General features: G+C 39.4%; 1 pseudogene across 1 annotated transcript in view; it reads right to left on the reverse strand.

The window, feature by feature from the left end:
- The window catches only part of LOC309552655, a 72,816-nt pseudogene extending 47,619 nt beyond the window's left edge, over window positions 1–25,197 (reverse strand). Inside the window, exons 1-2 of the transcript in view lie at window positions 25,069–25,197; window positions 24,211–24,306 (exon numbers count right to left, since the gene is read on the reverse strand). The product of the transcript in view is annotated as an uncharacterized misc_RNA (transcript). The remainder of the gene's footprint in view (window positions 1–24,210; window positions 24,307–25,068) is intronic.
- Between the last annotated feature and the right edge of the window lie 1,659 nt (window positions 25,198–26,856).

A 26,856-nucleotide genomic window follows, 5' to 3' on the forward strand; every position in this document is an offset into this window, starting at 1 on the left:
CTAAAAGCAGCTGCAAAAGATGTGGAACTCCTCCCACTAATCTATATAAAGGTTGTCAAGAAATCGGAAACATGTGGTTCTTGTCCTTGTTGAAAATACTTATCTTTCCAGGTAAAATACAAAACAAGAAGAACATACATTATACTGTATGTAACAGAAGATGCCCAAAACCCATTAAATAAATCAGCTTGTTTAGTGTCCCTATCCTGGGAGCTATCAAATGAAAAGTTGATGATGAGTAGGGATGATCGAACATTGGCTATTCGAGGTTCGGCCGAATTCCGAACCTTTTGCTGAAAAAGTTCGGAATTCGGCAACCAGAACCGACCAAAATGCAATGGGACAGGAAATGGGCTTTAAAAGCCCGTGATTGGACCAGAACCATTAGTAAAAGCCAATTGAGGGGGCAGGAGAATGCTAGGAATGTGATTGGAGTGACTAGGGGGTCCACAGGCCAATCATTAGAGAATACGCCCCCCAGTATATAAGATAGCCCCGGAAAATTCCTAGCATTGTAATACAGGGACATGGAAGAGAATGGAAGCAGTTCTGTTACTTCTGCTTCAAAAGTGTCATTTAGCATTTATTAGTGTGAGGAAAGGGATATCTAGTGTAGTTAGAGTGCTTTTTTACACTTTAGTTAGATGCAAAAATGTAGTTTCTGTAGGGAAAGTGTTAAGTGCCAGGGTGACCGTAATGTAGTGTAGGGTGAACTGACTCTGACTGCTATGGCAGGGTGACCAAACCAAGACATATATAGGTGTGATAGTAGCAGAAATCTATGCTTGCGCTAATTAAATAATTAACACTAATATGGCTCCGCTCCTATCACACCTATATATGTGTAAGTGTAAAAATACATATAAGTATGTGTGTATATATACCCCTATACACAAGTTCAGATGTTTTGCCTGCTTCCAAAGACGCCCAAAAAAATGCCCAAAAAAACGCTAGCGCCAAAAAAAAAAACCCCGCCCAGGTGTGTTGTTGCAGGCATTTTTTTGGGGTCTTTGGAGGCAGGCAAAACATCTGAACTTGTGTATAGTGGTATATATACACACATACTTATATGTATTTTTACACTTACACATATATAGGTGTGATGGGGCGGAGCCATATTAGTGTTAATTATTTAATTAGCGCAAGCATATATTTCTGCTACTATCACACCTATATATGTCTAAGTGTATATATACACATATAAGTATGTGTGTATATATACCCCTATACACAAGTTCAGATGTTTTGCCTGCCTCCAAAGACCCCAAAAAATGCCCAAAAAAACGCCTGCTACTAAACCGGCAAGGTGTGAAAATAGCAGAGCCATATCCCTGTTCTATAAGTGACCTAATACAAACGATCTTTTTTTTCTAGTTCTGGACATGCTACGGAGCTGAAACTTCACAGGTACACTTTTTAGACCCCCCAGACACTAAATCAAAAGAATTTTTTTTTCATTTTTTTTAAAATGTTTTCCAATAATTGGCTCTCTATCAAAAATGACAATGTTTAAGAACTTTTTTTGTGTGAAAAATAGTCCCTGGGGCATGACCCAGAACCCTAGGCACTTTTTAGGGGCATTTATTGGGTTTTAGGGCTTCAAAATGGTGTTTTTTGATTACCGAAGTTCGGGTCCCATTGATTTCAATGGGGTTCTGAAATCAGGGCCGAACTTTCGGGAAGATCGGATGTTCTGGCCGAACCGAACTTTTGAAAAGTTCGATCATCCCTAATGATGAGCAATACCCAGCTGCCAAGATAGACAATACCTAGTCACTCCTCTAGGATCATACTAACATCGGGGAGAGCCTCAGGCTGCTGTGATCGAAAAGAGGGAGATCAATTTCAGTGAAATACGTAGGTTGAAAGAAAATCATGACTTTATAGGAAATACATAAATATAATAAAGGGGTGCATTTTTACAGTGATTTCTCTTAACTGTACCACAGAGAAAACATCAAACTGTTATACTATGAAATGTCTGCCTCCAAATTCCAGAGCGATCCAACAATGTTGCTGCCTCGAATGTTAGACCTGTTCCTGGGTAATTTTGACCCACTGATTCAAAAAATGGAACCCATTTTTCATTGGTCATCAGCTTTAGTTGTTGAGATACAGCATAAATGCCATATACCATGCTTTACTCTGGTCACCTGTCAAAAATCTGAATATAAATTTAGCAATATACATCAGGATGATTAAGGCAGCACAGTCATGAAGTAACAATAACCTCTATGGTGCTCAATTTGCAAAAATGAAAGGATATGAGTGGCAACATACACACACCTCCTACATGATCACAACTATACTATTGTTAATTTCTAACACTTTAGAATCTAATATTTCTGATGTAAAATTACAGTTGGTAGTACGAAAACACTCTCACTATATCTGCTAACTTTTTGGGCAAAAACACAAACTAGGTAACACAAGAAAGATATTGAGCTTCTTAATTTTTGTCTATAAATGAAGGTGGGTGATTCTTTTCCTTCTTTCTATCAATGTGATTTAATAAATGTGTATATATTTGTATATCAACTCTATCCATCATTAGTATTAGATATGCTTTTCATTGTTTTCATAAATAAACCAATATTTTATGGATTTGTGTATAAAAGGTTTTTTTGCTGAGTGGGGTAGCCAACCCCGTTAAAGCCCCTTTTTTCTAACCTTCATAATGTTACCCTATTTCTTGGGGTTTGGTGTATGGGAGGACTGGCTAAGTCGATATAATATCATAACACAAGAAAGAGTTGATCAGCAAGATCTTTTCTAAAACTGACTAATACATTATATAAGTTCACCTATATCTAAGAAAATAGAGCTGATGCAGTCCAGCCAATGTATCGTTCTGAATCAGCACCCCAAATAACCCCAAGAACATGTCTAAAAATTAAAGCACCAAGACAAAAGATTTTCTTTGTTGGGCTGTGTTATGACAGTAATAGTGGTTGTGAAGTATAATTTTGCAACCAGTTTCTCTATTAAAATACAGAGCTGGCAATACAATTTATATTTTTATACAGAAATGGCAATACAATTTATATTGTTATTTGCATTTGTGTCCTTGCTTAGCCTAACACTACATCATTCTATTTTATTAACTGTTAAACAAGTTAAGTAGCAAGGAGATCAGGGAAATATTTGTTATTATCTTTAAAATTAACCTGAACACATAAAGTGAAGATTTACTCTCTTATAGGGAATTTCCGGGGATCATATTTGTATTATATAGCCCAGGTGTCCATATCAATGGTGTCAAGAGCATAAATTCCCCTTTTGGTCCCTTTTTTCAGCCCCCTTTGGGGCATTGGAATGCCCTAGCTGCAGCTGAATGGGCCTGTGGGAATGCAAATACAGTATGTAACAGCATCCAAACTGGGATTGGATTGAGATCAGACTGAACCAAGTGTATCCCTGATATTCATTAAAACTAATATTGAGAGTAAGAACCTTCATAGTGATACAGACATGAATAAAAACTTTAGCTCTGTATTTTTATATGATTTGTATTTTATTATTAGGATGTACCTAAATCCACCAGTTTAACTGTTTCCCAAAATAGTTCCTGTCATGTCCTCTAGAAGCAGCTCTAGGAGCTGTGAGGATTACATTTATAAGACACTATTACATCATCTAATCCAGAGGTAGGCAACCTTAGAGAGATGGAGAGCTACTTGAACAACACTGATGAAGTCAAAGATTACCGGACACAGTGTCCTGTAGTTTGGGTTGTTTCACACCAGAACGCAGTGGCAGAAAGGTATGTTCCATGTGTGTTTCCTGCATCGTGTTCAAAACGCACTGCCTGCAGGTGATAATACATTGTTATCCCCAAACGTAGATCGCAAATGCAGTGTATTTGTGGACACAAAAATAAAATAAGTGTTACAAGTGAGTGCAGGGTTTAGGAGTGCATTATGATCAGAATGCAGGGTTCAGGAGTGAGTTACGCTCAGAATGCAGAGTTCAGTAGTGCGTTACGCTCAGCATGCAGGGTTCAGGAGTGCGTTACGCTCAGAATGCAGGGATCAGGTGTGCGTTACGCTCAGAATGCAGGGATCAGGAGTGCGTTGTGCTCAGAATGCAGGGATCAGGAGTGCGTTACGCTAAGAATGCAAGGTTTTGGAGTGCCTTAGGCTCACAATGCAAGTGTCAGGAGTGCGTTACATTTAGAATCCAGAGTGAAGGAGTGCGTTAAGCTCAGAATGCAGGGTTAAGGAGTGTGTTATGTTCAGAATGCAGGGATCAGGAGTGCGTTACACTCAGAATGCAGGAATCAGGAGTGGATTACGCTCAGAATGCAGTGATGAGGAGTGCATTATGGTCAGAATGCAGGGACCAGGAGTGTGTTACATTTAGAATTCAGGGTTCAGGAGTGTCTGATGCTCAGAATGCACATTACATTACATTTAGCATGCAGAGTTAAGTGGGATAGAAGGACAGAAGGCACGGCGGAGGAGGCTGCTGGCAGCGGAGAGAGAACCGGTCTGGTACCTACAAGTAGAAGGTGGGGGTCGGCAGTGCAGAACTGTTCATGGTCTACCTATCACCTGTCCGCGGTTGACAAGTAGACATTGATCGTAGACGGCGATCTCTTCTTTAGCTTACTTCATAATATGTCGGCTCAGAATTTACTTGAGTATAAGCCGAGTTTTTCAGATTTCACATGTCGTTGTGCTAAAAAAGTCCCCCTCGGCTTATACTCGAGTCATAAAAAAAAAAAAAAATGTTCCCGGCCAGCCCGACATGTTCCGAAGCCCCTTAGATTTAAAAATGGTGCTGCCCGGCACCAACATGTCACCGCGCATGCACTGCCGCCATTTGGGAAAGGCCGTACACGTTCGGCTATTCCCGGGAATAGCCAAATGTATACAAGCTTTTTCAAGCGGCGGCGGCGCATGCGCAATGACGTGTTGGCACCGGACAGCGCCATTTTTAAATCTAAGGGGCCTCAGGAACAGGTAAGTGAGAGTCCTCCACATCCGCACTACCTGCCATTATGCAGGGCTGCGGGCATACTACAAGAGATGCAGTGCTGCGGGCATGGTACACCTGTACCATGCCTGCAGCACTGCATCTCCTGTAGTATGCCTGCAGCCCCGCATTCCCTTGTAGTATGCCCGCAGCCTTGCATTCTCCTGTACAATGCCCACAGCCCTGCATTCTCCTGTCCTATGCCCACAGACCTGCATTCTCCTGTAGTATGCCCGCAGCCCTGCACTCTCCTGTACCATGCCGCAGCCCTGCATTCTCCTGTACCATGCCTGCAGCCCTGCATTCTCCTGTACCATGCCCGCAGCCCTGCATTCTCCTGTACCATGCCCGCAGCCCTGCATTCTTCTGTACCATGCCCACAGCCCTGCACTCTCTGTACCATGCACGCAGCCCTGCATTTTCCTGTACCATGTCCGCAGTCCTGCATTTTCCTGTACCATGTCCGCAGCCCTGCATTCTCCTGTACCATGCCCGCAGCCTTGCATCTCCTGTACCATGCCCACAGCCCTGCATTCTCCTGTACCATGCCCGCAGCCCCTGTTTTGGGTCTCGTGGTGGTCCAGTTGGGTCCAGTAGCTGCTGCATTTCCCACCCTAGGCTTATACTCGAGTCAATCATTTTCCCCATTTTTTTGTGGTAAAATTAGGGGCCTCGGCTTACATGCGGCTTGGCTTATACTCGAGTATATACGGTTATTCTTATGAAGTTACTTTTAAAAAGTTTAAAGTAACCGATTTAAGAACAAAGAACTGTTTAATCTTTTCTCATAAACATATTATATATATATATATATATATATATGTATGTATATATATATATATCCAGCAGCCAGCAGGGTAATTGTATTTGATAAAGTCCTGCTGGCAAATTCATGTTTAACTGAACCACCATAGATTTCTTTTTATTTTATTCAGTATTTTTTTTCCTTTATTATAAAGTTGGAATAAAGTTAGTTTTTTTTTTTGTTTTTTTGTTTTTTTACTCTTGGTGGTTTTGTTATAGCTTTATTTTACATTTAATTTCTTGTATATTCGAGCCCAGACTTCTGTCTTGTTTTTGTGTATTGTGGGTTAAGAAAATATGTAAACATTGTATACTTTTACAATTTATTGGTTAAAATAGTGGTCAGTATATTTAATAACAATTTAAATTTGTGTGATTTATTTGTCTTAAGGGTGTCTCAGAGTGGTTGAGATATCCCACTATTTAAACATTTTGGTTCCAGAAAAATCATTAAATTAGCGACTCCTAAGGTGAGCTTCACCACTTTTAGTGCCGACCTTTTGATTTTCTTTTTAGTCTTGCCATTAATTCTTTTTGCTATTTATACACATTCCCTAGTGAAACATTCAGTTCTATACTTTGCACACAATCCCTTATACCCAACTGCTCTGTTCCACATATTGAGCTTGAAAATTTGTGAATGACATCAGCGACTTCAGCAGGAACCAGACAAATTTAAAACCATTTATGGGCAGGCTGGTTGTACTGAAGTTGATCTATCAACTTTTTTTTAAAATTTCCGATCATTGCTGGTGGCTATAGCTGCTGTCAGAATACAATAGCGCAGCGAGAGGGATTCCCCTATCAACACTGACTGTATTGATGGGGGAATGGAGCAATTTTCTATTCCCCAACCCAGGGGCATTTGCCATCTGTGCAACATTACCAACACTGCTGCCCCTGCCCTCCTTCCCTGCACTGTCAATGCCATGCCTTGCTCCCCCCCCTTCTTCCACTCCCCCCTGTCTTCCACAGCCACATCCTTATTCCTAACTGGTGACCATGGCCATAAGGAGGGAGAAGGAGGAAGCAGGAGGAGAGGCTTGCCCTATGGATTTGCAGCCATTTGCTGCAGGCTTCCCAATCCATCCATGGAAGGGAGTGCAGGAGAGCCAGGGCAGGGGTGGAACATAGCCCAGACAACGGGCACCCCCTATCTGTCATTCAGATAAGCCCCAGAAACCCATTGCAGAGATGATGCTGGATGATGCCGGGGTGATCTACTGGGCACTGGGGGTGTATGAGGTGACTGGGGGCACTGGGGGCTTATGGGGTGAGTTTGGGGGCTGAGGTGTGAGGTGAGTGTGGACACTGGGGGTGTCTCTTTCACCCTCCTCTCTCTCATCCTCCCTCCCTCTCTCTCCCGCACCTCTTTCCCCTTCTTCCATTTCTCTCCTTTTCCATGTCCCCTTTTACTCTCTTCCTCCTATTCTTTTTGCTTCTCCTAGCGGGGGGAACACTGTGGCAGGCTGGTAAGGGATTTGGGGAGAGCACTGTGGCAGGCTAGCAGAAGGGGGGGGGAGTTGGGGGAAGCATTGTGGCATACTAGCAGGGCGGGGGGTCTCCACCAGAGACCCTGCATAGCCACCAGAGACCCCGTATAGCTACCAGAGACCCCACATAGCCACCAGAGACCCTGCATAGCCACCAGAGAAACCACATAGCCACCAGAGACCCCACATAGCTACCAGAGACCCCGCATAGCCACCAGAGACCCCACATAGCCACCAGAGAGTCCACATAGCCACCAGAGACCCAGTATAGCCACCAGAGACCCTGCGTAGCCACCAGAGACCCCACATAGCCACCAGAGACCCTGCATAGCTACCAGAGACCCCTGTATATGTATATTTTATTGACCAATTTATTTTACATTTTTAAGTTGCGTAAATATATGCAGTATATTACCTGCCATTGCATCATTAGTTCTGTGTCATCAGTAAATTGACCCAAGCATCCATTCAGACAGCACAGCCAGGTCCTGCACTCTGTTAGACCTCTTAACAGACTACACTGCAGTTGAGCTGTCCAGCCTGATGCATGACCCACCATTTAACTGGTTAATGATAAAGCAACAGCATAATAATACAATTATTACTCTGCCCTCTTCTCCTGTCAGAAAAGTTCCTTTGCTAGATGAACATCACTGTACAGCTGTATTTAAATGTAGTCATTCTTTATATGTTTCTTTTATATCTTCCAACAAATTCAGTTTTAGGAGATGATTGGTTAGATCTACAGGTACATGGTCATTTTAAAATGATAATTATTAATATAGTTGTTATGTCTTTGTTTTTCTTAATAATGATCCCATAAATTACAATATTAGGACCAGGGTCTTTCCTCTCTTTCATGAGTACGGTGATTGCTGGTTTCTGGTTAAATTGTTTTTCTAATATCCATAAATGTGTGTTTTCCTATAGTTACTGAGACTATCACTGCATTTGTTGCTTACTTCCATAATTGCATCACCTTAAAAACCACAATGATTTCAGAAAATTACAGTGGCTAATTAAAGTCATTTTGCAACTAACACACCACAGTCATGACAGTCAGGATGTGATGCTTAGGGAAAGCTACTATCATAATTATAATATAAGGCTAATATATATATATATATATATATATATATATATATATATATATATTTACACAGTATATATATATATATACATATGTTTATAAACATATATATATTTACACAGTATATATATATATATATATATATATATATATATATATATATATATATATATACATATGTTTATAAACATATATATATATATATATATATATATATATATATATATATATATATACACATATGACATATATACAGTGGGTACGGAAAGTATTCAGACCCCCTTAAAATTTTCCCTCTTTGTTATATTGCAGCCATTTGCTAAAATCATTTAGGTTCATTCTTCTTCCTCATGAATGTACACATAGCACCCCATACTGACAGAAAAACACAGAATTGTTGATATTGTTGCAGATTTATTAAAAAAGAAAAACTGAAATATCACATGGTCCTAAGTATTCAGACCCTTTGCTGTGACACTCATATATTTATCTCAGGTGCTTTCCATTTCTTCTGATCATCCTTGAGATGGTTCTACACCTTCTTTTTAGTCCAGCTGTGTTTGATTATACTGATTGGACTTGATTAGGAAAGCCACACACCTGTCTATATAAGACCTTCCAGATCACAATGCATGTCAGAGCAAATGAGAATCATGAGGTCAAAGGAACTGCCTGAAGAGCTCAGAGACAGAATTGTGGCAAGGCACAGATCTGGCCAAGGTTACAAAAAGATTTCTGCTGCACTTAAGGTTCCTAAGAGCACAGTGGCCTCCATAATCCTCAAATGGAAGACGTTTGGGATGACCAGAACCCTTCCTAGAGCTGGCCGTCCGGCCAAACTGAGCTATCGGGGGAGAAGAGCCTTGGTGAGAGAGGTAAAGAAGAACCCAAAGATCACTGTGGCTGAGCTCCAGAGATGCAGTCAGGAGATGGGAGAAAGTTGTAGAAAGTCAACCATCACTGCAGCCCTCCACCAGTCGGGGCTTTATGGCAGAGTGGCCCGACGGAAGCCTCTCCTCAGTGTAAGACACATGAAAGCCCGCATGGAGTTTGCTAAAAAACACCTGAAGGACTCCAAGATGGTGAGAAATAAGATTCTCTGGTCTGATGAGACCAAAATAGAACTTTTTGGCCTTAATTCTAAGCGGTATGTGTGGAGAAAACCAGGCACTGCTCATCACCTGTCCAATACAGTCCCAACAGTGAAGCATGGTGGTGGCAGCATCATGCTGTGGGGGTGTTTTTCAGCTGCAGGGACAGGACGACTGGTTGCAATCGAGGGAAAGATGAATGCGGCCAAGTACAGGGATATCCTGGACAAAAACCTTCTCCAGAGTGCTCTGGACCTCAGACTGGGCCGAAGGTTTACCTTCCAACAAGACAATGACCCTAAGCACACAGCTAAAATAATGAAGGAGTGGCTTCCGTGACTGTTCTTGAATGGCCCAGCCAGAGCCCTGACTTAAACCCTATTGAGCATTTCTGGAGAGACCTAAAAATGGCTGTCCACCAACGTTTACCATCCAACCTGACAGAACTGGAGAGGATCTGCAAGGAGGAATGGCAGAGGATCCCCAAATCCAGGTGTGAAAGACTTGTTGCATCTTTCCCAAAAAGACTCCTGGCTGTATTAGATCAAAAGGGGGCTTCTACTAAATACTGAGCAAAGGGTCTGAATACTTAGGACCATGTGATATTTCAGTTTTTCTTTTTTAATAAATCTGCAACAATGTCAACAATTCTGTGTTTTTCTGTCAGTATGGGGTGCTATGTGTACATTCATGAGGAAGAAGAATGAACCTAAATGATTTTAGCAAATGGCTGCAATATAACAAAGAGTGAAAAATTTAAGGGGGTCTGAATACTTTCCGTACCCACTGTATATACATATATGTATATACATATAATATTTATATTTAAACTGATATTAACCACTTGAGCCCTGGAAGGTTTTACTACCTTACTGCTCTACTTTAACTGGTAATTGCATGGTCATGCAACACTGTACACAAATGAAATTGAAATCATTTTTTTTTCACACAAATAGAGCTTTCTGTTGGTGGTGTTTGATCAACGCTGGTTTTTCTTTTTTAATTATATAAACAAAAATAGACTGAAAATTTTGAAAAGAAAAAAAACACAATATTTTCTACTTCATGTTATAAAACATATTGATTAAAATCTAATTTCTTCATACATTTAGGTCAAAATATATTCTGCTACATGTCTTTGGTAAAAACAAAATCCCAAAAGGTTTATATTAGTTAGTTTGTGTGAAAGTTAGTTCTAATGTACGACCTATCTTATTTCTTGAGGCCCAAAAATGCCAGTACAGTACAATACTCCCCAAATGGCCCCTTTTTTTGGGGCATTTACTAAGAGGCATGACAAGTTTTTTGAAGTTATAATTTTTTGTCAAACTTTTTTTGAAAATGAAGAAAATACGTTTTTTCTTTCACTTTATTTTTTGTCACCAGTGCAATACAGCCTCATCATATGAATGGCGTGGCTGTGATCAGGGATACTGACTAGTGACAGTATTTTTTTTTTTTTCTTAAATCTTGTCATCAGGGTAGCCCAGTGTCATAATTGTGACACCGTACTACTCTGTGGGGGGTGGGAATTGGGTGGGGGGGGGGGGGGGTTGATCAGGTATTTTTTTTTTTATTACCCTGGCATTCTTTATACAGTAATGTTCACTGTATAGGCAATAGCTTTAGATTTCATGAACAGCTTGCCTTTGGTTGTGATCTGTGATTGGCTAAGCTAATCACACGGTAGAGGTAGCCAGGTAGCATGTGATTGCTTTTTGGCCAATCACATATCCCAACAGTAAGCAAGCTGTTAATGAATAGAAAACCATTCATGACAGGTTGCTTACATTGTTATCATCTGATCACTTAAACCAACCACCAATTACCAAACTGGAAACAGTAATCTGCTGTACGAGAATGCATTAAGGTAAAAAAAGCCCTTAGCCTTCACAAGCACTTTAGGATATATGTAATAATATATTTGAAGGACTGTATATTTATGTATTATTAAAAACAAAATTATGGGTTTACCTATTATTATATCAGTTACTTTTTTAATTTATAGAGAGGCTGTAAGAAACAGTGCAAATATTATTGGAAGTATGGAACATGGCACCTTTTCTTGTTATTTACACCTTCTGGATGAAAGCCTACAATTAAACAAATATATGGGACCATGGAACCCTCTTAGAACCATAGACATACCTCTTTCGTCTGACACAAGACTCGTATAACTAATATGACAAGTTTTTTATAGCAGTCTTATTAAAAAATAAACATTCTGCAGCATTGGCGGTCACCAACTTTCCCTACCATGAAGGAAAGGTTTGAAATTAATGGAAGAATAATTGCTAAAAAGGCACATAAGTTAAATTTCATTGAAAAGGGGCCTGTCGGTTACACCTTAAAGTGGTTGTAAACCCATTTTGTTGACATGCACCTATAGGTAAGCCTATATTAAGGCTTAGCTATAGGTGCTATAAATATCTCCTAAACTTGCATCGTTTAGGAGATATTTACAGTGCAAGCAGCCGATGACGTCATCGGCGCATTCGCTCTGAAGGAACGGCCACCCGTGCCGTTCCTTCAGAGCCCAGTGCCGTGAAAGGCAGCTCACACGAGCATGCGCGGGAGTGATGTAATCATGCCTCCGGCCAATCAGATGGCCGGAGGACGCAATCCTGGAACATGTCCGCCGTCCTGTCGGCACTGTGGGGGCTTCATTTTTAGGTAAGTACTTCATAATGAGCAAGTATGCGATGCATACTAGCTCATTATGCCTTTGTCTTTTCAGGTTTTTTCAGCGGGTTTACTTCCTCTTTAAACCTTTCTTTGGATCGGATTGGAAGGTTTTACCCCCTTAAAGCGGTAGTATCCCGCTTTTTGACACTTTTACCTACAGGTAAGCCTATAATAAGGCTTACCTGTGGGTACAAATAATATCTCCTAAACCGGCACGGTTTAGGAGATATTTACAGTGCATGCAGCCGCTCGTGCGAGCGGCGCATGCGCTCTGAAGGTCCGGGGGACCTTCAATTAAGTTGCCGGGAGCTTGCCGGAAAAATCACTCCGGCGCGCAATCCGGCCAATCTCTTCCGGCCAATCAGCGTGCCGGAGCCGCCGAACCCGGAAGAGACAACGAGGGACCATGGCAGCGCCCGCAGCGATGTCCGGGGGTCCGTGTCGGGGCTTCGTTTTCAGGTAAGTTACACATAATGGGCTAGTATGCGTTGCATACTAGCTCATTATGCCTTTGTCTTGCAGGTTTTTTTTTTTATTATTTATTTTTTTATTGAGTTTACAACCGCTTTAATGACCAGGCCATTTTTTGCGATACAACACTGCGTTACTTTAACTGACAATTTAGTGGTCGTGCAATGCTTTACCCAAATAAAATTGATGTCCTTTTTTCCCACAAATAGAGCTTTCTTTCTGTGGTAATTGATCACCTCTGCAGTTTTTAATTTTTGCACTATAAACAAAAAAAGAGCGACAATTCTGAAAAACAAAAAAACAATATTTTTTACTTTCTGCTATAAAACACAACCAATAAAAAAAATTAACAAATTGAATTTCTCATCATTTTAGGCCAATATGTATTCTGCCATATTGTTCTGGTAAAAAATAAAAAAACCCTAATAAGTGTATATTGATTGGTTTGCGCAAAGGTTATCACGTCTACAAAAGAAACTAGAACATTGCAGTATTAGCAATTGCTTTATGATTAGGTGGGCACTTTAAAATCCCCTTTCTCCCACTGTCTCTTCTAATTGAAGAGTGGTGGGAACTCCCCGTTCAATTCAAAGGAAAACACGGATGCATTTCAGAGACTAAAGAAGAGTTCCAGCAAGAACACATTTCTAGTTTTGTTGGAGTTCTGCTTTAATGAGGTTGTATTGTTTAAACAAGTTCTACAGGGACTAAAGCCATCCAATTGCTGACTCTAAAGAACCAACCTTAAAAGGTATTAAAACCAATATTTCTGTGAAGTTATGGCAAGGAATATTTCTTGAAAACAAACACCTTTCCACGGTCCCAATAAAAATAGGAGACAACTTGGTGTTTTATTGTGCTCCAGTGGTAAAGCATTTCTAATATATCCTTTTGTGTATGGTAACACCTGTTTTCATAGCCAAGGTAGTCCCCTCCTATGTTGTTAACCCACATCAATTTGCAGTTAATCTTATACATTTGAAAAGATGGCAGAAAGGGAAGCATTCTTATTTTCCAGTTCCCACCCCCTCCATTATCAGGACAACAGTAGGAAATGTATGATTGTCTGATGTATCATTATGTCTTATCATGTTGTGAGTAATTTTCTATTTTATGTGTGCTTGACACATCACAGGGGAAGGCATTCCTCATTTACAGCAGCAAAATTGTATTAATTTTTTTTCCAAGATTCCTATCATATCCTTCACCTATTTAACCAGTTCTTGACAGGAAGGATTTGCCCCCTAATGACCAGGCCATTTTTTGCGATTCGGCACTGCGTTAATTTAACAGAAAATTGCGCGGTCGTGCAACACTGTACTGAAATGAAACTGATGTCCTTTTTTTCCCACAAATAGAGCTTTCTTTTGGTGGTATTTGATCACCTCTGTGATTTTTATTTTTTGTGCTATAAACAAAAAAATAGTGACAATTCTGAAAAAAAAAACAATATTTTTCACATTCTGCTATATAACATTCCCAAAAAAAAAAAAAAAAAATTAAAAATCAACATTTTTCATCCTGCTTTATCTGCTACACATCACAATACGCATATTTTGATTGGTTTGCACAAAAGTTATCGCATCTACAAACTAGGGGAAAGATTTATGTCATTTTTATTTATTATTTATTTTTTTACTAGTAATGGCGACGATCTGCGATTTTTAGCGAGACTGCGACATTGCGGCAGACAGATCGTAACCCTAACTGACATTTTTGACACTTTTGGAGAGACCAGTGGCATTACTACAGTAATAGTGTGAGCCTAGGGGAGTGTTTTTGAAGTGTATGGGCGATGGGCTTGTGAAATGACCACAGAGACCTGTGATCCTATATAGAAGGATCACAGGTGCTCTGTGATCATTTCAGAGAAAACAACGGTGAGCTGTGTTTACAACAGCTGACCGTCCTTCTCTCTCAGTGGGGAGCAGGTGCCCGGCGGAAATTGCGGCTGCTGGTCCCATGGGGGTGGGAGCGCACCAGTGGCAGTGCGCGCTCACCCCCCAGCACCGTGCTCGCGACCGACATAGGGCTACGTCGTTTTGCGCGGTCAAGCCAGCCTGCCGCAGTAAATATGCGGCGGGTGGCCGTCAAAAGGGTAAATAGAGGCAAAAGAGGAGCACAGGGAATGAGAGGATGAGGGGAAAACTCCCATGGGGAGGTTTCCTTTCACTTCTCATAGCCACAGCAGGCAGCAAGAAAAGCTCTCCAAAATTGAGAAAATTCACTCTTAGACAGTTGTCAATACAATGAGTGCCCCCAATAAAAGAGTTACCCTGTTATTTCTGTTCCAGTGGAAACTAAAAATTTGGGATTTGCATTAAAGTATTACTAAAGGAAAAACCATTTTTATTTAGATTTAGATAGAGTGGAGATGGATACCTCCCCTTTTCTATTGCTGTCTGTGCCCGATTAACCTCCCTGGCGGTATGATTATGTCAGGAATTATGTACCAAAAGCGGTACAATTGTTTTCATGGAAATTTGGCGTTATGTATTATAGGCCTACAATTCTTAGTAATTACTGACTTAAACCTGACCAAAACAAGACTCTAGTAGACATCCCAGATGTAATAAATTTGAAACACAAACACGTGAATTATAATCGAATCAATAATATTATTTTATTATTTAATATATAATATACAGTATATAATAAAATTATATTATTGATTAGATTATAATTCATGCATTATATATTATATATAGATATATGTGTGTGTATATATATAACGCATGAATTATAATTGAATCAATAATATAATTTTATATATATATATGTGTGTGTGTGCATATATATATATATATATATATATATACACACACACACATACAGTGGGTACGGAAAGTATTCAGACCCCCTTAAATTTTTCACTCTTTGTTATATTGCAGCCATTTGCTAAAATCATTCAAGTTCATTCTTCTTCCTCATGAATGTACACATAGCACCCCATACTGACAGAAAAACACAGAATTGTTGACATTGTTGCAGATTTATTAAAAAAGAAAAACTGAAATATCACATGGTCCTAAGTATTCAGACCCTTTGCTGTGACACTCATATATTTAACTCAGGTGCTTTCCATTTCTTCTGATCATCCTTGAGATGGTTCTACACCTTCATTTGAGTCCAGCTGTGTTTGATTATACTGATTGGACTTGATTAGGAAAGCCACACACCTGTCTATATAAGACCTTCCAGATCACAATGCATGTCAGAGCAAATGAGAATCATGAGGTCAAAGGAACTGCCTGAAGAGCTCAGAGACAGAATTGTGGCAAGGCACAGATCTGGCCAAGGTTACAAAAAGATTTCTGCTGCACTTAAGGTTCCTAAGAGCACAGTGGCCTCCATAATCCTCAAATGGAAGACATTTGGGATGACCAGAACCCTTCCTAGAGCTGGCTGTCTGGCCAAACTGAGCTATCGGGGGAGAAGAGCCTTGGTGAGAGAGGTAAAGAAGAACCCAAAGATCACTGTGGCTGAGCTCCAGAGATGCAGTCAGGAGATGGGAGAAAGTTGTAGAAAGTCAACCATCACTGCAGCCCTCCACCAGTCGGGGCTTTATGGCAGAGTGGCCCGACGGAAGCCTCTCCTCAGTGTAAGACACATGAAAGACCGCATGGAGTTTGCTAAAAAACACCTGAAGGACTCCAAGATGGTGAGAAATAAGATTCTCTGGTCTGATGAGACCAAAATAGAACTTTTTGGCCTTAATTCTAAACGGTATGTGTGGAGAAAACCAGGCACTGCTCATCACCTGTCCAATACAGTCCCAACAGTGAAGCATGGTGGTGGCAGCATCATGCTGTGGGGGTGTTTTTCAGCTGCAGGGACAGGACGACTGGTTGCAATCGAGGGAAAGATGAATGCGGCCAAGTACAGGGATATCCTGGACAAAAACCTTCTCCAGAGTGCTCTGGACCTAAGACTGGGCCGAAGGTTTACCTTCCAACAAGACAATGACCCTAAGCACGCAGCTAAAATAACGAAGGACTGGCTTCACAACAACTCTGTGACTGTTCTTGAATGGCCCAGCCAGAGCCCTGACTTAAACCCAATTGAGCATCTCTGGAGAGACCTAAAAATGGCTGTCCACCAACGTTTACCATCCAACCTGACTGAACTGGAGAGGATCTGCAAGGAGGAATGGCAGAGGATCCCCAAATCCAGGTGTGAAAGACTTGTTGCATCTTTCCCAAAAAGACTCCTGGCTGTATTAGATCAAAAGGGGGCTTCTACTAAATACTGAGCAAAGGGTCTGAATACTTAGGACCATGTGATATTTCAGTTTTTCTTTTTTAATAAATCTGCAACAATGTCAACAATTCTGTGTTTTTCTGTCATTATGGGGTGCTATGTGTACATTCATGAGGAAGAAGAATGAACTTAAATGATTTTAGCAAATGGCTGCAATATAACAAAGAGTGAAAAATTTAAGGGGGTCTGAATACTTTCCGTACCCACTGTATATATATATATATGCATATATATATATATATATATATATATATATATATATATATATATATATATATGCGCATATATATATATATATATATACCGGTATATATATATATATGCGCATATATATATATATATATATATATATATGCATATATATATATATATATATGCATATATATATAATATAATATAAAATGTGTTTTGTGTTTTGTGCAACGTTAATTTTTTTTTTTTGAATTTCCCTCCCTAGTTCCGCTCCCATGCAGCATTGCTGCTGCAGGGAACGGAACTAGGAAGTGATCACACCGACGGAGGGACGGAGGAGCGGTGGGACTCTCGGCTGGCGGTCACAGCAATGAGAGATCATCGCTGGATCGCCAGGATAAGGTAAGAGACACCGCTCTCTGCAATCCACCCCGAGCGTGACTCGGGGTTACCGCTCCTGATATGAAAAATCAACCCCGAGTCACGCTCGGGATTACCGCCAAGGTGGTTAAGGAGATTTGCCCTCTCCATTTGTCCTGTTTCCCATTACCATTAAAGTGAACGTAAAAGAAAATCCCACACTTTGGGTTGTCCCCAGAAAAGTAATTGGGGGGAAATCTTTGAATGGGGACACTAGTTCTGATGACCCGGGGGTCCCCAAGAGATTCCCTTAATTTGCAGGGATTTCCGCTCACTTTCTGTTTTGGTTATGAGACAGGAAGTGAAGGAAAATTTCTACAATGGGACAAAGATGGCAAAAATAAACCTTACAGGGATTATAACCCTCCCTTACTTTATTAAAAAAAAAAAAAAAAAAGGTTTTGCCTATAGTTATACTTTAAGTTTCAATCCTGGTGATAATAGTAACTAGGACTGACTGAGAGAAGTAAATCTCCCCAGGGGGAGCACAGAGAACAATAAAAACCTGACAGGGCTACCAATACCTCACCACTCTATTAACCGCTTGCCGACCGCCCACCGGCGGCGCGCTCTTGCTTCCACTAGGCAGCAGGGATGCCGATGCACAGGGCTTGTGGCACTGATTGCTGCTGGCCACCCACAATTGCTCCCCCACTGAGAGAGAAGGACGGGCAACTGTTGTAAACAGTGCTGACCTTTATTCTCTCTGGAATGATCACAGAGCGCCTGTGATCCTTCTATATAGGATCACAGGTCTACTGGTCATTTCACAAGCCCCTCCCCCCAAAGTTAATAAACACTCCCCTAGGCTCACATTTAACCCCTTGATCAACCTTAATGTTAACCCCTTCCCTGCCAGTGTCATTATTACAGTAACAGTGCATATTTTTAGCACTGATTACTGTAGTAATGTCACTGGTCCCCCCAAAAGTGTCAAAAAGGTCAGTTAGGGGTCTGATTTGACCACCACAATGTCGCAGTCCCGCTAAAAATCGCAGATCGCTGCCATTACTAGTAAAAAAAATAAAAAAATAAATTGCAGTGACAAAAATCTTTCTCCTAGTTTGTAGACGCGATAACTTTTGTGCAAACCAATCAAAATACGCTTATTGTGATTTTTCTTTACTAAAAATATGTAGCAGAATACAAATTGGATTAAAAGGATGAAAAATTTAGTTTTTTTGGGAATGTTATATAGCTGAATGTGAAAAATATTGGTTTTTATTTCAGAATTGTCACTCTTTTTTTGTTTATAGCGCAAAAAAAAAAAAAAAAAAAAGATCACACAGGTGATCAAATACAAACAAGAGAAAGCTCTGTGGGAAGAAAAGAACATCAATTTTATTTGGGTAGAGCGTCACACGACCTCGCAATTGTCCGTTAAAATAACGCAGTGCCGAATCGCAAAAAATGGCCTGGTCATTAAGGGGGCAAATCCTTCCGGTCCAGAAGTGATTAAAAACTAAAACACAGATACATTTTAATAAATATTTTCACTTTAGGCTGAACCACTCTTTGCTTCCTATACGCGACTGTCCATTTTGAATGTATTTTGTTTTGCTTTCTTTTGTACGCAGTTAATAATGTCATATTAAATAAACCACTATCCAAACTTTTGGGAAGTGAGTGAGGTAAATGAGGATTTACTCAACTTCTAATTCTTGCTGAAATTTTTTTAAAGTTTTTTTTTTTTTTTTTTTAAGCAGTAATCTTAGAGTATTACATAGGTTTAAAAGCAAAATCTGGGTCATCTTAAGTGAGTATAATGACTGTTGAATTAGAAAAAAAAATATGTGTCAAATACGGAATTTTGTTTTTTTTCTACTTTCTGTTTCCTTGGAAAGTTTTAATTTTACTGCTCCTCCTCTATTTTCTGGTTCAGCCCCAGAATGATCAATCACACCACACCACCCACATCAGTGAGGTGTGTTTGTGTGTATATATATATATGTATGTATCAACACAGACATGTTATCAGAAATATTGAATCCAAGGGTCAAGACAATCCAAAAATGCAGCTCACTCATTTGCTGATCTTTAGCTGCTTGTTATATGTCTCTGTCTGCAGTGACAGAGATACCATTAACAAAATAGAAGAATTCAAAAAGTATTTCAGTGATTATGTGAACCAAACCTCATCTAGCTCTGACACGGTAAGCACTCATAAGAAAATTAGCTACAAGCTTTAAATTGTTAAGCAAACTGTAAAGTTTAGTTTTTTAATATGCCCTGTACGATAATATTTGCTCTAATTATGGTAATATATATTGCAAGATTGTTGTACTTTTTTTTTTTATTTATTTTTTTTATTCTTTTATTTTACAGGCATTGGTTTATATTCTGAAAAATCAAAATAATGTGGTAAGCATTTTTTCTCTATTAAAAAATGGAGAGGGGGCGGCACATTTGTTTGATGAACAGGCTTTTAAGCAGCCAATTACAGATGAGATTAGCTTTGGCAAAAAAACTGAACTGTCAAATATGTTGATGAGAGAGGAACTAAACACATACCAGTGCAATCTATTAATAAATGCGGTCTGCATTATATGGGAGAAGCTATATCTAAGTGTGGTTTTGCTTTACAGTCTGTACAGCTTGAGACTGAGCTGTATTTGCATAACACACTCTAATTTTGCTTGGAAAGCTTTTGAAAACATTATTACAAAATCAAAGGCTTTGCCAAAAGAGGAAATTCTGTTTATCAGTCACGCCAGCCCTAAGGAAACATCGGTGCCTGTGAATCAACTTTACAGCACTTGTTTGCAGTTAATAATGTGGACTGATTTGTAGGGTAGGAAGAATATGTGCAAGAATTGTCTCACCTTTTAAAAGTGATTTAGTCTTTATTTTTCTTTTTGATTGCCTGTGTTAAATAGTGCCCTTGCGCCAATGGGTTTCTGAAAAAACTTCAACAGAGCTTCGGTAAACAGAATACCACGGAAGTGTTAACAATGAAAAGAATTCTGGAATCACTTATGGGCCAAGTCCAAAAGACAATGGTAAGTTTTGTTTCGGCAAAAACATTTTATTTTAAATTGTATTTGAATAGGGCTTTGGAAGCAAATTCAGATACACTTGATTTGATTGATGTTTGATACTGATGGACTATAGATATCAGCTTAGTAGGGTGTGCTGTACTGAGTTTAGCAATATATAGTACAATGTGAATGCCAGAACAGCATCATATGCACGTTCACATAGTACCTGCACTCAGGTATACATTACTACATGCTCATGTTGGGGCTGATTAATAAAGAATTTGAGAATATTCACACAATAAAATGTGGGAAAACAAGAAAATCAAGATCATTTAAGTAAATATGTACATAGTTTATTGCGTGAACATTCTCAAATCCTTTATTAAATAGACGTCATTATGTGCTAAAGTCACCAGACATTCCTACTCTATAGTACATGCAGGTGGCATTCCTATAGAATTCGACCAGTCACTGAGAAATCAAATTAAATATAGTATTTTAGGTCTATCATAAAGCCGACAGAATAGTAATGGGGCTAATTCTCTGCAGCCTGGACAGATCTGTCTGTTTAATTCAAGAAAATCAACAAATTTGCAAATCACTGATTGACCTGATGTGCAAATCAATTTCCCTTATAATGACACCTGGATTTATATTAGAACATAAGGTCCCCTAAATGACAAGTGCAACAATAAATGCAGGAGCACACATTATGATGCAGTGCCGAGATCTTATTAATATAAAATCTAAAGGGCATTTTTTCATTCAGTTGTCAGTTATAAATGTTGTAGCTTTCTATCTAAATTGGAAAATTAAGACAGCTCTATATTTTATATACTTAATTCAAAACGTAACACTTTAAGCCTTGGTGGTGTCGATAATTTCTAAAAAAATAATTAACTGAAAGCATTATTTTGCAAAAGTGTAAAAGATGTACAGTGCATACCTAAGTTTATATGGTTGTAGGTTTTTTCTAACTGTAAAGTAACTGTGGTTGTAGGTTTTTACTGAATAATATTAATAATATTGTCATTGTTTTCCCTAAAATTACACATTTTTTTTGATCCCCTACCAAATGCACATTCCATAAGCTTATTGTAGATTAGTGTGCTTTTAAAATAAAACAAACTGTAGTAACTCATTGCATCCATTGGGAAATAATTCCAAAAAGTGGACCACTAAACTATGGACTATGAGTCATTACTTCAGGCTTTTTGGACTTGCTCCCAACATTACTTTACTGAATAAACCAGTAAATGTAACCATTATTTATTATTCCAATGTTACCATGACACCATTATTCAATTCAATTCAGCAAACATTTTCCCATAAGATTATATATTTATTTAAGCTAGTTTATGCATGCTTTTTACCGGTAAAATCTTCCATTTGTGTAGACATCCAAAAAGCCTGAGACTGCTGCTGGGTGCTGCCATCTTGGATGTGATGTCAGCATCCCCAGCAGACTCAGAGCTGGCACTCAACTGAAGTGGATAGTACCCCCCATTATTCCTCTTCCAGCAACTGCCTAAAATGTTATGTAGTGTAGTGAGGGGCAGAGAAGCTCGGCCAGTAATTAAACCTCGCAGAAGAAGAGAGGGCTATGATGTACAAGGAGGAAGGGGGTCACAAACAGTGTTTCCCATTGCCTCAACATTAGGCACTTTGACTGTGTACAGGTAGCATTATCTATTTGATGTTGCATTGTGATACGCTGCTGTATACTGACAGTGACAGTATAGCCCTCATATACAATATTTATCTATTTCATGTATTTCTATAGCACTTTAAATATATATTGTGAATTCAATTCACTCTCTGCTCTCAAGGAGTTTACAATGTAAGGTCCCTAACTCATATTAAAACATACACCAATTTAGATAGGAGTCAATTAACCTACCAGTATGTCTTTGGAGTGTGGAACGAAACCGGAGTACCCAGAGGAAACCCACACAGGCACAGGTAGAACATGCACACTTTGTGCGGGTAGTTGGGATTTGAAATGATGACCCTAGTCTTGCTAGGTGGAAGTGCTAACCACATAGCAACTATGCTGCTTCTTGAATAACCTAACTATCTCATATATGTATCAATAACCATAACCCAAAAATGGCCATAAGATCCTTTACCTACAACTATGTGCAACATACATTTAGGCCACATGCATACTGCAGCTCAAAAACACCAGTTTTACAGGCATTTGACTTTTTTCTCCCTCAAAATGCCCCTCTATGTTAGCCTATGTGTCCATGCACACATAGGCATATACAGGAGTTTAGAGGCAGGGGTGTTTAGAAGCAGAAAAAAAAACATCCTTGTGCATTGAAGGGAGGTGGTATAGCCTGAAAAAACGTGCCTAAGCGGTAACATTTTTTTATTTCAATGGCCAGAATAAATTAATAGGTTGAAGGAAAGAACATTGCTTTATTTTCCCATCAGCACAGTCAGTGTTAATGGGGGGAATCCCTCCTGCAGCTCTGTTGTATTCTGACAGCAAAAGGTCTCCCCGCTGTCAGAGTTCAATGATCACCGCTGGCAGCTATAGCGAAAAAAAACTCCTGAAAGGCTGGTTGTACACAAGTCCTATTGAACCAGCCAAATTTTGATCCGTCTATAACCAGCCTAAGTATATCACAGTTAAACATTTAAGTTAGAAAAGCTAAAAGCTACTGCCAGAGAACCTTATTGCTGTAGCAGGTTGTTAAGTAGGGTGAAGAGTATATTTTCTTGTGATCAGTACATCTAAAAACCTGTAGACATTCAAGCAACCTACTTTCTAGTACATCTAGTACATCATGGTTGTGGAAAAATAAGGGGAAATTCTTCTATTAATGAAAAAGTACTAATGCAGATCAATAAATGTATTATTAAGTCTGGTACATACAGACCGAAAGTCAACCAGTTCAGCAGGAAGCGGCCAACTTTCAGTTCTTTGTGTACCACTAAGGGTCCTTTTACACCTGACCGTTCCGCCGACGGACTCTGTTCTGCTCAGCGGGGGATCGATCTGCCGATCCTAGCTGAGCAGGCGGATGACAGCTCCGTCCCCGCTCTGTGTGCGGAGACGAAGCTGTCAGATCCCCACTGTCCTCTATGGGGGAATCGGATGAGAACGGATCGCCTGTCAGTTCTCATCTTATCCCATCCGATCCGATCCACCAGACAGATGGAAAATAGGGTTTCCATCCATCCAGATTTGATGGACAGGATTGGATCGGAAGGCAGCGGGTGTCAGTGGAGATGTCTCCGCTGACTTCCGCTGCCCCATAGGGATGCATGGGGCATCCGATCAGATCCACCTGAAAAAACAGCATTTGTTCAGCGCTTGCACCCAATGGCTGTATAATTGTATTCTGGTAGGGAAAAGGGGATTCCCTTGTCAGAATATAATAGACAGATCCCTGCATCACACGTCATTAGGTGGATGCAAGGATCTGCTGATTTTTGTTTTTTTTTTTCATTCAACTCACTGGTTAAACATAAAAATATCTGAATGTGTATACCCAGCTTGATAGTAGATTTAGATGGCAGATTGGCCCAAGCTTAGCATAGAGCAATACATCTGAATAGGACATACAGCTAGGTACATATCACCATATGGTGACCACTCCAGGAGATTAAGGAGACCACTGGGTTTGGCTTCATCATTCCTATTATTGCTAAATTAACAGGCACCACTTCTTAATAAGAAAAGGAGAATGTAGAAACTGTTAAAATAAACATTGACAAATATTGCCAACGGAGAATACCTGATTCAAAAGATATAGTTGTGACTCAAATGTGTTAAGTATCAGGTATGGCTGAGAAAAGGCTTTGAAAAAGCCAGACTTGTTTATAGTGAAATCCTGTAGAGAAAGAAGAAAAACATCTCTGGAACTTGCAGTGTGGACACAGTAAGAATGAGTGTTTCAATTTTTATTTGCACAGATATTGAGCACAGGCCTTTTGAGAAATTAATGCAGGGTATTTTGCTTAAATAAACAGTAATATAGTGAGTCGACATGTGATGGCCGGCTGGGCATTCGGCCATTCTCTCCAAAGTTCTGCTTAGTTCAGCAGGCTCAGAATGATGCAGTGGAATAAAAGCAAGCACACTCATATATAACTAATAGATGACTAGCGGTTACTAACATCAAACATCTAAACAAACTCCCTAGGTTCCAAACATTTAATTTCTTTAGAAGGACAAATTACTTACTGTCAGATGTGCTTTAAAATATAACTAAAGGCAATTTTATTTTTAGTTTTTGATAGAGTGGAGAGGGATAAGAACACCTGTTTTTATTGCTGTCTTTGTCCCCGTTAAGCTTCTCTCTCTTTATTTTGTCAAAGTGACCATTATTACCAAAGCTGAAAGAGAACGAAAACCCGAAATTTTGACTGGCCACCAGAACGGAGGGAACTGTTCCAATTGGGACACTAGTTCTGGTTACCCTGGTGGTTAACGGGAATTTTTCTCGCTTTGTAGGGATTTCCCACCACTTGTGGATATGGGATGGGAAATTAAGGGAAATCCCCCCCAATAGAGCGCAGATGGAAAAAAAAAACTGACAGAAATTGTAACCCTCCTTTACGCTATCCAAAATAAAAAATAAAAAACATTTTACCGTCTGTTCTACTTTCATTTTACAGTCATTAAGCACAATGAGGCTAATTATAATAGGCAGTTTTAATCTTAACTTCTCATCACTATGAAGTATATCCCATAGATGTAATTTACCATGTTCAGCAGACATTTACAAAGCATGTGGAGTGACTTTCTGTAGGTTAATAATGCTACTACAGACCACTTCTACTAAATGGCTTTATTATGCTACAACCAAAACCCTTATATATTGTAAATAAAAATGTTTCAAGTGTTTCAGAATGATGCTTGATACTTTTAAATAATAAAAATAATTGTCAAAAAAACAGTTTCTCTTTGACCCAAGCAATGTTTTCTGAAGTGTACATGTTCATTGCAGCATGCACTTTTGACCCACTTGTGGCATCTGTAAGATGCCAAAAATGGTGCTGGGCACAAGAACAGTGTAACTCCACAGCCCATGCCCAAGAGTTACATCATCAATAAGCAGCCAGTGGCCCCAGAGAAGAGACGTTGGCCCTAGAAGAAGTAGAGTGACGTTTGCAATTTCCAGTGTCAGAAGGACTTATTTTTCAAGAGTGATTCTTGTTTCTGATTATTGCTATTGAGATAAGGCTGGAGCCAGAGATCACTGCTTTGTTGTGTATGATGTAACTTTCAACCACCTCCTCAGGCTAGGAACTTACTTAATTGCTTAAGATGAATGTGCAACTGGGATCTTTCATTTCTTGCGGAGTGTGACCTCATTTCTAACACACTGGAATGAATGTGATGTTAATGATATAACTGTCAAAAAGTAGTTACGTATCACAGTAGCAAAGTGATTTTATTGCCGGTTTAGTCCTAGGCTTTTGTTTTCTCAGTACCTCCCAACTGTCCCTGATTTCGAGGGACTGTCCCTGGTTTGGCACATAGACCTTCTGTCCCTCTTTCCTACTCATTTGTCCAAAATTTTGGTCTGATATATAGAGTTGTAAATAAGATGCACTTTTTATCTTTTAAAGGGTGTTTCCTAGTTCTAAACCTTTCATCCAATTTCTAAATTGCTGTATTTCTAAATGTCAAAATCCAGTTTAAAGGAATAGTAGTGGTTAAAAAAAGTACTTGTGGGTTTAACTAATCATTTTTTTTGTGTAATTCCCCATTAAAAGGCATGACAGGGGATATGTCCTATGCCAACATGCTTTTGCTTATAGGTGTCCCTCCCTCCTTGTGAAGTATGCCTTAAAAATACATCTGTCATGTTGTACCCTTACCTAAATTTGAGCCCAGAAATCAAATGCATACCTTTCTAATTGCTCATCCCTATGATGGGTCATTAGAGAGGTGCAAGCGTTAAGAAGGAGTAATCCATTTATTGACACTGCTAACAAATATTTAAACTTTAGATCACCTAGGGTTTCAGGTTCCCTGGGTTCTTGCTCTTGACTTCTTAAGTCAATACTAATACACATTACAGATGCATTGTAATTCATATTTATCTCCAATAACTCATAGTTGTTGTTACTTTTAAGCCTGGTACACACATTTACTTTTTTCTTAATAATTTATCGAATTGAAATCAGACTGATCTATGTTTCTCATAATGGCAAGTAGGCTAGCAAATTGCATTTTGTCCAGTGTAGGTATGATAAGGAATGGAAGACACACTATTTGTCTGAAAGAGGCATTACATCAATTCTTTTTTAAAGCTCTATTAAAAAAAAAAAAAAAAATACAGTAAGAGCATCCTGTAATGCAGGCCTCCCCAGTGGGCAACGACTATAGTCGTGCTCTGTTGCAGAACTATTGCCACAGCTTCTAGCTGACA

The sequence above is a fragment of the Pelophylax lessonae genome (genome assembly GCF_965119305.1).
Source record: "Pelophylax lessonae genome assembly, chromosome: 4".
In the NCBI taxonomy this organism is placed as follows: Eukaryota; Metazoa; Chordata; class Amphibia; order Anura; family Ranidae; genus Pelophylax; species Pelophylax lessonae.